The 13,167-nt window shown below is 42.5% G+C and overlaps 1 protein-coding gene across 1 annotated transcript in view; it reads right to left on the bottom strand.

Annotated features, from left to right (window-relative positions):
• The window catches only part of CEBPG (CCAAT enhancer binding protein gamma), a 44,331-nt gene extending 32,700 nt beyond the window's left edge, over positions 1–11,631 (bottom strand). The window contains exon 1 of the mRNA XM_075832277.1: positions 11,455–11,631. The gene's annotated coding sequence lies outside the window, so the exon portion shown is untranslated. The remainder of the gene's footprint in view (positions 1–11,454) is intronic.
• Positions 11,632–13,167: the final 1,536 nt, after the last annotated feature.

The raw sequence follows: 13,167 nt of genomic DNA, 5'->3' as shown, positions 1-13,167 counted from the left end.
GTGGAGTCAACGAGCAACGGCTCCAAATAAGTCTCAAGAAGTGACATGAGCTACTTTTTTGGCGGGCTTTTTATTTTTCGTGGCCGTTTGACAAAGTCTAGATAGCCAGAGAGGAGACCCGCTTCAGTTTTACACCTATTTTGTTGACTTCGCACCCCCTCCGCACGCGCCTGCTAAAGGGATAACACCCATAGAACTGACATGGCTGGTGGGAGTGTCCATAGAAGAACAACAAGGGACAACGTCTTCCCCATGACTGGCGTCTGATCCCGAATCCGTGGTCCAGTATTCCACATGTTTATTTTATGGTTACTGACGTCTCCCTCTTTTGATCTTTCGTCCACCCCACTGGAAGATACGTTCATTAGCAAAATAATGCTCATCACGGAGAAACTGGTCTGGTTTCTGCTCTTTAAGCCCTTCAAGTTGAGCAGTAACTTCACGCACCTTGACGTGCAGTTACATCTGTACTTCGACAGTTAACCGCCACGCGGCAGTTAACAGTGCAGGGTGTCTGCCCTGAATGCTCTGTTGCCGATCAGCGGCCCATCGCTGCTGATATTTACAGTTAACCCCTTAGATGCGGCGGTCGATTGCCACATATAAGGAGTTTAGAGCAGATCGGTGGCCCCCGCATGAAATCACAGGGGCTGGCGATAGTTGCCATGGCAACCGGAAGCCAACCAACAGCCTCTGGGCCACCATGTAAATAAGCCTATGAGACCAGCCAGAGGCTTCCTGTCAGAAGGACTGTCACATCACAATGACAGTTAGAATATGTAGGTAGTGTAATGTATTCTAGCAGCGATCAGAGCTGCAAGTCTCGTTGTCCTAGTGGGACAAGTAAAAAAACTAAGGGTATGTTCACACGGCCTATTTTCGGACATAATTTGGGCGTTTTAACCCCCGAATTAATGGCTTGAAAGCGTTGACAAACATCTGCCCATTGAAAGCAATGGGCTGACGTTGGTCTGTTCACACGAGGCGTATACTTATGCGTCGCTGTCAAAAGACAGCTCGTAAATAGACGCCCGCGTCAAAGAAGTGTCATGTCACTTCTTCAGACGTAAATGGAGCAGTTTTCCATGAACTGCATGGATAACCAGCTCCAGTTACGTCCGTAATGGACGCGGCGTTCAAGCGCCTGCACATGCCGTTATTGCTGAAATGACGGGGCTGTTTTCTCCTGGAAACAGCCCCGTAATTTCGGCCGTTACGGACGCTGCCGTGTGAACATACCCTTACAAGTAAAAAAATTAAAAAAATAAAAGTATAAATCAGGGCCTGTTCACATCAGCGTTGGCTTTCCGTTCCGGGGTTCCGTCAGAGGTTTCCGTCGGGTGAACACCGCAATGGAAAGTCAAAATGAAACCTCAGTTCCGTTTCTGTCACCATTGATATCAATGGTGACGAAAACATTGCTAATGGTTTCTGTTAGTCACCATTCCAGCAGGTTTCCGTTTTTCCGACAGAAACAATAGCACAGTCGACTGCGCTATTGATGGTCATTAAAACGGAAACCTGCCGGAATGGTGACGAACGGAAACCATTAGCAATATTGATATCACCAGGGTAAAAAAAAAAAAAAAAAAAAAAAGAAATAAAATATTTAAAGTCCAAAAGAAAACACTTTCCACATTTTTTTTCTCTAAAGCAATGGAAAAGAAAAATGCACAAAATTGGTATCGCTGCGGTCGTAAGATTCCGAACTATTACAACATACCATTATTTAACTCGCATGGTGAACGCTATAAATAAAGAATTTAAAACTCCAAAATAGTTCACCCTCACTCTTAAACTTTTTTTTTTTTTTTTTTTAAAGTGCTCAAAAAGCTGTATGTAACAAAAAAAAAAAAAAGAAACTATCATTTTTTACGGAGTTATGACCTATATTAGCTTTATGCTAATGAGTTTCTCAATGGACAACTGGGCATGTTTTACTATATGACCAAGTGGGCGTTGTACAGAGGAGTGTATGACGCTGACCAATCAGCGTCATACACTTCTCTCCATTCATTTACATCAGATAGCGATATAGCTACATCGCTATTTGCAGTCACATAAATACACTAACGCTACTCAGGTGTCATGACAATGAATATACATTACCTCCAGCCAGGACGTGATGTGTATTCAATCTCCTGACCACTTCTGTAGCGTCTGTGTGATTTACAATGACTGTGAATGACAGTTTACAGCGTAATCTCATGAGACTACGCATGCTATAAAATCACAGACGCTACAGAAGTGATCAGGAGAATGAATACACATCACGTCCTGGCTGGAGGTAATGTATATTCATTGTCAGGACACATGAATAGCGTTATAGTGTGTTTATGTGACTGCAAATAGCGATCTAGCTATATCGCCATCTGCAGTGTAAATGAATGGAGAGAAGTGTATGACGCTGATTGGTCAGCATCATACACTCCTCTGTACAACACCCACTTGGTCATATAGTAAAACACGCCCAGTTGTCCATTGAGAAACTCATTAGCATAAAGCGAATATAGGTCATAACTGTCAAAAAGGATCATTGTCTAAATAAAAAACACTGCATGAATCTACATTACAGCACCGATCACATAATGTACAATATAGGCCACTTATAATGTGGTGACAGAGCCTCTTTAAACGGTGTCAGTAGAAAATACAAACTCCTCCCGCAAGAAATAAGCCCCCACAGGACTATTGATGGAAAAATAAAAAAAAAGTTACGGCTCTTAGGGCATGTTCACACGCAAACTCAAAAACTTCTGAAAATCAGGAGCTGTTTTCCCTTGAATACAGCTCCGTATTTTCAGACGTTTAAGCCACTCGCGATTTTCACTGCATTTATGGACATTTTTGGAGCTTTTTTCAATAGTCTATGAAAAACAGCTTCAAAAACATCCCAAGAAGTGTCCTGCACTTTTTCGCAGCAGTTTTTCAAGACAGCCGCATTAAAAAAAACAAAAAAAAACGGCCCATCAGAACAGAATACCGTTTTTCCCATAGATTTCAATGGGCAGATGTTTGGAGGCGTTCTGCTTCCAATTTTCATTTATGGCCCGAAAATAGGCCGTGTGAACATATCCTTAGAAGGCAGGCAGTGAAAATAAAAAAATTGATCAGTCCAGAAAGGGTTAATTTCTGATAAAAAAAAAAAACACACTTATGACCACATGTGGGGTATAGCCATACTCAGGAGAAATTGCTTTACAAATGTTGGGGTGCTTTTTCCTCCTTTATGAAAAAATGTAACATTTTAGTGGAAATAATGTGGATATTCATTTTCATGGCACAATTGTAATAAATTCTGCAAAAGACCTGTGGGGTTAAAATGCTCACTATACCCCTTGATAGATTCCTTAAGTGATGTAGTTTCCCAAATAGGGTCACTATTGGGGGGTTTCCACAGTTTTAGTCCCTCAGGGGCTTTGCAAATGAGACATGGCACCTGAAAACCTTTCCTGCTAAATTTGAGCTCCAAGAGCCAAATAGTAGCGCTCCTTCCCCTCTAAGCCCTGCTGTGGGTCCAAACAGCAGTTTATTACCCCGTATTGGGTATTTCCGTAATCGGGAGAAATTGCTTACAAATGCTGGGGTGTTTTTTCTCCTTTATTCCTTTTAAAAAATTCTAAGTTTTTTCAGAAAAAAAAAAAGTGGATTTTCATCTTCACAGACTAATTCAAATACATTTAGCAAAAAAACTGTGGGGGTCAAAATAGTAACTATACCTCTAGATGAATTCATTGAGGGTGTAGTATCCAAAATGGGGTCATTTTTGTTTTTTTACTGTTTTAGCACCACAAGACCTCTTCAAAACCTGACATGGTGCCTGAAATATATTCCCCCCCCCCACAAAAAAAAACAAAAAAGAAAAAAAAAAAAACAAAATCCACCAGGTGCTCCATTGCTTCTGAGGCCAGTGTTTGTCAATTGGGTCACTAGGGCAACATGTGGGATATTTCTAAAAACTGCCAAATCTGGGCAATATATATGGAGTTGCATTAAAAGTCTGAAAATACAGAGCGGTTTGCAAGGGAAAACAGCTTCTGATTTTCAGGCGATTGAGCAACTCACATTTTCACGGCCGTTTTGGTGCTGTTTTCAATAGAGTCTATCAGAAAACTGCTCCAAAAACATCCCAAGAAGTGACACACACTTCTTTTGACGAGCCGTCATTTTACACGCCGTATTTTGACAGCGATGCGCAAAATGACAGCTCGTCTGCACAGAACATCGTAAGACCCATTGCAAGCAAGATGTTTGCCGACATATTGGAGACATCTTTTCAGGTGTAATGCGAGGCGTAAAACGCCTCCATTACGTCTGAAAAGAGGTCGTGTGCACATACCCTTACAGGAAAAAAAAAAAAAATACAAATTAATTTTGGCAAAAAAAAAAAAAAAGAGATTTTTACATTTCACCTCTACTTTGCTTTAATTCCTGAGAAACGCCTATGGGGTTAACACACTTTGGGTATGTTCACACGCTTAACAAAAAACGTCTGAAAAATACGGAGCTGATTTCAGAGAAAACAGCCTCTGATTTTCAGCCGTTTTTGATGTGGAGAATGAAATTTGGAGCCTCTTTTGGGGCTTCTTTTCAGACGTTTTTTGAGGCGTTTTTCATAGTGTTCAATGGAAAATCAGCTCCAAAAAACGCCTCAAGAAGTGACATGCTACTTTTTACAGAGCGTCTTTTTACGCTCCGTTTTTTGACAGCGAAGCGTAAAATAAAGGCTCGTGGGAACAGAACATCGTAATTCCCATTGAAAGCAATGGGCAGATGTTTGTAAGCGTATTAGGGGCGTTTTTTCAGGCCTAATTCAAGAGGTAAAACGCCCAAATTACGTCTGAAACCACTACGTGTGAACATACCCTTACTGAATGCGGTTTTGGATACTTTGAGGGGTGAAGTTTTCAAGATGGGATGATTTATGGGGACTTTCTAATATATAAGGCCCTCAAAGACACTTCAGAACTGAACTGGTCCTTGTAAAAAATGGCCTTTTGAAATTTTCTTGAAAATATGAGAAATTGCTGCTAAAGTTCTAAGCCTTGTAACATCCTGGAAAAATCAAAGAACGTTCAAAAAAACGATGCAAACAAAGTAGACATGGGATATATGAAATAGTAACTATTGTGTGGTATTAGGCTGGGTTCTATTTTCAGGCGTAAACGGGGCGTATTATGCCTCGATTTACGCCCGAAAATACGGCTCCAATACGTCAGCAAACATCTGCCCATTCATTTGAATGGGTTTGCCGACGTATTGTGCCGACGACCTGTCATTTACGCGTCGTCGTTTGACAGCTGTCAAACGACGACGCGTAAAATGACTGCCTCGTCAAAGAAATGCAGGGCACTTCTTTGGACGTAATTTGAGCCGTTTTTCATTGAATTCAATGAACAGCTCTAAATTACGGCCGTCAATGACGCCTCGCAAAATGCGAGGACGAGCAATTACGGATTGGTTTTCTCCTGAAAACAGCTCCATAATTTCAGATGTAAATGCAGTTTACGTGTTCACATAGCCTTACGGTCTGACTTTTAAGCAGATCCATTTAAATTGAAAAAAATGCAAATGTTTGCAAGTTCTCAAGTTCTTTAAATTTGTGTTTTTCACACAAATAATGAATTTATCCACCAAATTTTTTTTACTAACAAAGTACAATAGGTCATGAGAAAACAATCTTAGAATCACTTGAATAGGTAAAAGCATTCCCAAGTTATTACTACATAAGGTAACAAGTCAGGTTTAAAAAAAATAAATAAAAAAATCGTCCTCAAGGTCAACAGGCTCAGTCCTGAAGGGGTTAAAAATCTGCTTTGATTGGGATAACTATCTTTCCAGGTGCAAAACCTGTTGCTTCTCCCAAAAAGGGATCATTTTTGAACCGCTTGGAAACAGCCATTGCTTCTTCCGTTACCACCATGTACGTATAAAAGAAATTTGCTTTTTGTGTGGTTGAACGCATCTTCAGAACGTCTGACCGCATGCGGTTAGCGCTGCCAATGTTTTTGCTAACCATTCTGCGATGCAATGTAATGAAATATACAGGAAGCGCCTAACAAACTTCAACACCAGTGAAAACCATGTCCATAAACTGTGTGTAAAAAAACAAAAACCCGCAACCGAACTGCAGCATTAGAGACAAAAACAAAAACACATGCAGTTGAACGGTTTTCAAACACAACAAAACTGAGTCAACAACGCACTGTATAGCCTAAGGGTATGTTCACACGAGGGCGTCCGTTACGGCTGAAATTACGGGGATGTTTCAGCCTGAAAACATCCCCGTAATTTCAGCCGTACCGGCATGTGCAGGCGCTTGGACGCCGCGTCAATTACGGCCGTAATTAGCGCTGCTATTCATTGGAGTCAATGAATAACGGCTCCAATTACGGCCAAAGAAGTGACAGGTCACTTCTTTGACGCGGGCGTCTATTTACGCGCCGTCATTTGACAGCGGCGCGTAAATATACGCCTCGTGTGAACAGACAAACGTCTGCCCATTGCTTTCAATGGGCAGATGTTTGTCAGCGCTATTGAGGCGCTATTTTCAGACGTAATTCGGGGCAAAAACGCCCGAATTACGTCCGTAAATAGGCCGTGTGAACATACCCTTAACAAAAAAAAGTTTGAAAATCAGAGGCTGTTTTCTCTGAAATCAGCTCTGTATTTTCAGGCGTTTTTGAAGCTGAAAATGAAATTGAGCGTTTTTTGAGGCGTTCAATGGGAAATCAGCTCAAAAAAACGCCCCAAGAAGTGTCATGCTACTACATTTTAGGCGATGTCCACACAGAGTTTTTTGCAGGAGCTGGGTTTTCAGGCGTAATTAGAGACGTAAAAACTCCTCCATTACGCCTGAAAATAGGTTGTGTGAACCCAGCCTTAGGAAGTGTTATATGCGAGTTTCAGGGCTGTTGGTGAAATTCAGGTTTGGTTTCAACTAATTCGGTCCGAACCAAGCTTTTTGCTGAAATTTCGCAAACCAACTGAATTTTTCAAATGTTTGCTCATCTCTAATTTCCGCACAAAATGTAAACAAGCATACATCCCCAAATAGAAAAATTGCAATAAACGAATCCCCTCTATATATTTTAACTGGTTCCTGACCACCCGCTGTATTTATCGAAGTCCTTAAAACCCTCGCCATAGCAGACATACAACAGTTTTTAATTGGCTGCCCGAGCGAACGGGCAGCTAGATGTCTGGTACCTAGCAGTCAGTGATTGCCTGGGACCCTGAAGAGAAAATAAGAGTCTTTCACTTCTATCTTCTCGGATTACTTGTACACAGCGCTCCATCATGCCTCTATTGGTCCCGGTGATCATGTGACGGGATGCAGTTAATGGGAGACCGTTGCTGGATCTATCTATACCCAGCACAGCCCCATTAGTGACAATAGTGCAGCCCCAAAACTAACGACACCATTATCTCAGGAACTGTGCGGGCTAAGAAAAAAAGAAGTATACGCTGATTACACCAAATAGCGATTGGGAAAACACATACTGCATAGGTTTAGCTACAACACTCTGAAGAGGAAAGTAGTGTGCTGCAAATTCCTATACAATTGAAAAAAACCTAAAAACTTTATGCCAACACATATGGGCCACGTAGTCATTTGGTGACTGGCGATCTATAGAAACATTAATGTATACACTGGTAGCTTTGCCCGGGATATACATTTAGCCAAGTGCACAAAGAGCATGCACTAAGCCTAAGGCCTTATTCACACAAACGTATTTCACTTCTGTCCCCTTAAATAACGGACAGCACTGGGACCAGTGCAATTCAATTCAAGCGTTTCTTCATGGAACATGTGTCCGTTGAATAAAACTCACCACATGTCCTATTCTGGTCCTTTTTTTGCAGATAAGACTCGACCATTAAAGACTATAATTGCGTGAAAATCACGAACAGCACACATACAACATCCCTGCGCAGTCGTTTTTTTTTCATGCGTCAGTTGCTAAAGAAATGCAAAGAAAAATAAAAAGTAAAGCCAGAAAGCGCTTGCATAGGAGAAAGACACGAGAAACACAGACAATCAAATGCATGAAAAACAGGCCATTTCTTGCCAACGCAAATCGAACACTCGTGTGAATAAGCCCATCAATCAAAAACAAGTGACAAATGCCACATAATAAGCACATTTGATGCAACATACTGCACACTTGTCGCTGTCATACATGTCAGCCAATACTTTGAGCTATAACAATGGAGTAAATAAATAAAAAATTAAAGAAAAAAAAAAAAAAAGAAGAAAAAACAAAGGCTTATTTTAGTCAATCCCATCACAAATATGATGACCGTCACTTGCATCTTTCAGAAGTTCAGAAATGTGCCCCACAACGACCTCATTGAGTTAGAGAATCTAATGGATGCCCTAAGGCAAAGATCTCAGACTTTTTCCACCGCAAATCCACAGTAAAATTTGCATATATTACATACGGATTGGTCACGGCTTTCACCCTATGAACGGTGAAGGTTGAGATTCACAGTGGAAATCTGCAACAAATAAAAATTTACCTGGTGCGGATTTAAAAACCCGCAGCACAACCTGAATTCGGGGGGAATTTTTCCACTATGTGTTGATGGGGTTTTGAAAACTGTTGTAGGTGCTTTTTTTTTTTTTTTTTCAGATTTTAAACGCAGAATCTGAAATGAATCCACCAAGTGTGAATTCACCCTAAAAGGGTGTACAATCATGTGGTGCTGCTCAGCAATGTTAGGCAGAGGCACCACTAATTGACATACAGTATCCCAAGGATATACCATCAACGTGTGAGTGCTAGAGGTCTAACCATTGGGATGTTCACCTATGCAGCGAGGAATATTTTTCAGGCACTGGTGTCTGAAATTGCAGCTCAGAGCCGAGTTTCTCAGCCAGCACGTCCACTAAGGCTGGGTTCACACGACCTATTTTCAGACGTAAACGAGGCGTATTATGCCTCGTTTTACGTCTGAAAATAGGGCTACAATACGTCGGCAAACATCTGCCCATTCATTTGAATGGGTTTGCCGACGTACTGTGCAGACGACCTGTTATTTACGCGTCGTCTGACAGCTGTCAAACGACGACGCGTAAAAATACAGCCTCGTCAAAAGAAGTGCAGGACACTTCTTTGGACGTTTTTGGAGCTGTTTTCTCATAGACTCCAATGAAAACAGCTCAAAAAACGGACGTAAAAAACGCTGCGAAAACGGCGCAAAAAACGCTGCGAAAAATGCGAGTTGGTCAAAAAACGTCTGAAAAGCAGGGTCTGTTTTCCCTTGAAAACAGCTCTGGATTTTCAGACGTTTTTGGTCACTACGTGTGCACATACCCTGAAGAAAATAAAACCCTCACACTTAGCCGAGGACTAGGTGACACGTCCCTCTGACATCCCCTGCACCCCGGGATGACGTTTTATCTCATATGACCGCTGCAGCCGTCACAAGGGATATGGGTAAGTAAAAGTGCTTTTTTTCTGCTGGTTTTAGGCTCTGTTCACATCTGCGTTGGGGTCCCGTTCGGACGTTCCATCTGAGTTTTCTGTCAGAACGGGACCCTGAACAGACCCGTTTCCATCACCATTGATTTCAATGGTGACGGATCCGGTGCCCATGGTTTCCATTTGTCTCTGTTGTGCACCAGAGAAATCAATGGTGATGGAAACAGAAACCTCTGGTTTCCGTTCGTTTCTGTTCAGGGTCCCGTTCTGACGGAAAACTCAGATGGAACGTCAGAACGGGACCCCAACGCAGATGTGAACAGAGCCTAAAACCAGCAGAAAAAAAGCACTTTTACTTACCCATATCCCTGCTCCTTCATCCAGCCTGGCCCCCAGGGTAATGTTTTATCCCTTGTGACGGCTGCAGCGGTCATATGAGATAAAACGTCATCCCGGGGTGCAGGGGATGTCAGAGGGACGTGTCACCTAGTCCTCGGCTAAGTAAGACGAGGAAGGGTGGATCCAGCGCTGCTGTGAATAAAAGGAAACTTGTTCCAAGTTTAATTAATGTTGTTTAAAATAGGATCAATGATGTCCTAGAGTGCGGGGAGAAGTTTGAAGAAATAAAGGAAGCCTACGCGTTTCAGACGCTTCCTGCGTCCTTATTCATGGCTAAGATGTTGGTGTACACCTTCACCTGATGGCAGATCCAGGTAACCCACCATTGATTGAAAGCCTCTTACGTTCGCACAGTACATAGATAGAGAAAGCGGTCAGTCAGCAGGAGGGCAGGGGAAGACACAGCTTAGGCGTCGTTCACATCCGCATTGAGACTCAGTTCGTGGGTTCCGTCAAGGGAAACCATGAACGAAATCTATACTGAAACCATAGCTTTCCGTTTGCATCACCATTGATTTCAATGGGGACAGATCCGGTGCAAATGGTTTCCGTTAGTCACCGCCGTGTAAGGGTTCCGTTGGTTTGACAGAATACCATAGTCGACTGCATTATTCATTCCGTCAAAACAACGGATTAGTCACCATTGAAATCAATGGTGATGCAAACGGAAACCTATGTACTCAGTTTAGATTCCGTCCATGGGTTCCCCTGGCGGAAAGCTCCAATGAAACCCATGAATGGAGTCCACACGCAGACGTGAACGAAGCCTTACACTCGGCTTGCGCTGCAGGACATAGCGGTTTTCAGAAAATCAGTCCCATTATTGCCCAATAAAGCCCCTATTACACCGGCTAATTTTGGAGGTGCAGTGAGCACCGACCAACGGAACATCGTTGATCGGCGCTCGTGTCACAGAGCTATGGATGGGGGGCGAGCTGTCTTTACACCAAACGCTCACCCCCATACCTGATCACGTCCGTTTACACAGGGAGATGTGCCGCCGACAATATTTTTTTTTTAAGCAAATGAGCGAGCGTTTGCTTGTTCACCTGCTGATCGCTGCCTGTTTACATTATCAGCAACGTGCAATCTATGAACGCTCGTCTGCCCGATAATCGCCCAGTGTAAAACCCGCTTTAAGTGACCCGGCGCAGAGCTCAGGCCCTCAGCCAGTTTGCGGGGGTCACTCTTTAGTAGTCCTTGGTTTTAATTAAAAAGTTGCAGATACTTACAAAAGCAAACACAACAGTTCATGTGTCAAGGAAGCCCCAGGCATGTACAAGGATTATATTCCAATACCCTTTTACAGGTGAGAGGTGGGGGGTGGGGGGACTAAACTTCACAAAATCTACCAGAATAGCGTCTAGAATGTAAGAACGTAGTCACTCCATATCCCGTGAGACCAGAACGTGCCCTTTGTTCCAGGAAGAGATGAACCGAATCCATTTTTAAAGGTTCCCGGAAAGCAATGAAACTTTAGCTGCACACAAAATACTTTAACGTGGGAATTCTCGAATATTAAAACAGATCAGACATTATCTATGCGCCCCCGCTTGCCCTTTATGCAGCTCCCTCAGAACCAACTACAAAGTGAGCTTGGTACGCGTCTTAAACGTGGTGACTATACCTCAGGATTGCTGGGTCCGGCAAATGACTAAATCTTCGTCAAACTTCTTGCCGGTTTGGAAATGGTTTTAGAACTACGGCCGGTTTACAGACAAACCTTTGCCCACAAAACCTCGTTGCGAAATCTCACAGGTCTCCGTAGTATAACCAGCATGATGCAATCCGGTGACTGACAGGTCGGCTAACCAATCAGCGACTGGTGTTCTATAAATAGCACGTTGAACGGGGAAAGAGCGTGACGTTAGGCGGAATCCCGAATTACAAATATGTAAACAAGTTGTAAACTAATATAATCCCTCTTAATTGTTTTATCTTATTTTTTTTTTTTTTTGAATTCTTGTTTCCACACTTTTAAGCATCGATTTTCGTCTGGTAGCCTAAAAAAGACTTTCAGTTTCATTTTTTTTTTCCTTTCACTAAGCTTTATTATTCTGACAGTGGTTCATCGCAGTTTAAAGGGGTTTTTCAATACTTTTTTTTTTTTCTCTGCATCACTTCTTCTTTTCTACAGTAAAGCCCCCTGAATATCATTCTTTTAACGTTTTAATTTTCTTTTAGCATTACGCTGTTTTGTTTACGTTGAGGGGTTTGTTTACCTCTTCCGACGCTCTTCCGTTCATTCTGCTCCCAGCATGCACTGCATGCTTTTACTGGGCATGCGTGATTCATATAAATAGTTGAAACGGGCAGGCGGTAGTTTAGCAAGTCGCCGTCCGGAACAGCCCACTACAGGAACATCACAGATGACGAACCGAATCGCGTAGAAGACAGTAAGAGGGGCTCGTCCAGAAGCAAAGAATCAAGAAGGCCGGTCGGCACGTCAGCGGAAGAGAAAAGTTCCGATGGCGGCAGAGTCACCTGACACTACTCGGTTTTAGAAGACATCTACAGCTTTGCATCAGTAAGTATATTAAGAGGATAGTTTAATATGTATTTTAAATACTTTGCAAAATAGTTTTACAAAGGTGGAAATCCCCTTTAAGATGTAATACTATAGGGTTTTTAAAAGGGTTTTCCAGACAGTAAAAATTGATGGCCTATCCTCAGGATAGGCCATCAATAGCTGATCGGTCAGGGTCCAACTCCCAGGACCCCCGCCGATCAGCTGTTTTTGAGGGGGTCGCAGCGCTCGTACAAGCGCTGCTTCCCCTTCTTTTCTACTTGCTCACTGTGAATCGTCAACACAAATGTAGTGGCTATTCACAGGTATTGCAGGATAGGCCATCAATTTTTACTGGCTGGAAAATCCCTTTCTAAAGGGAATGTGTCCCAAATTATTATTAGTTTTTTAAGTAAGTTACCTATTTTTATTATATTTTTTTCTTCCACATGGTGGGAAGAATTAAACATGAAATAATAATTTGACATGTTTTCCTATGTTGGCCACCAGAGGGAGCACTTCCCAGAATTACAGCAAGGTGAATAAGTAAGCTGACTCACAGCTGCTGTAAATGTGGGAGGGAATCTCACCCCCCACCTCCCTATTTTTGGCTACAAGCCAGGAAAAGGTGTCTTCAAATGGCTAAGCAGTGTCCGGCTCCCATTTTGGTTGTACAAATGGCAGCTGGCAGAAGCTATAGTACACACCAAAAGGCTAAGAATTATGAAAGTCAAGAGGGAAGCCCCTGTGGTGAATGACTTTTTAGTTGACAGGTTCACACGGCGTGTATTTGACGCGTTTTTTGTGTGCATTTTACGTGCCAAAAACCGCATC

This window comes from Rhinoderma darwinii, chromosome 7 (genome assembly GCF_050947455.1).
Source record: "Rhinoderma darwinii isolate aRhiDar2 chromosome 7, aRhiDar2.hap1, whole genome shotgun sequence".
In the NCBI taxonomy this organism is placed as follows: Eukaryota; Metazoa; Chordata; class Amphibia; order Anura; family Rhinodermatidae; genus Rhinoderma; species Rhinoderma darwinii.
The sequence above is the reverse complement of the archived record's forward strand: the minus strand, read 5'-3'. Positions and strand labels throughout refer to the sequence as shown.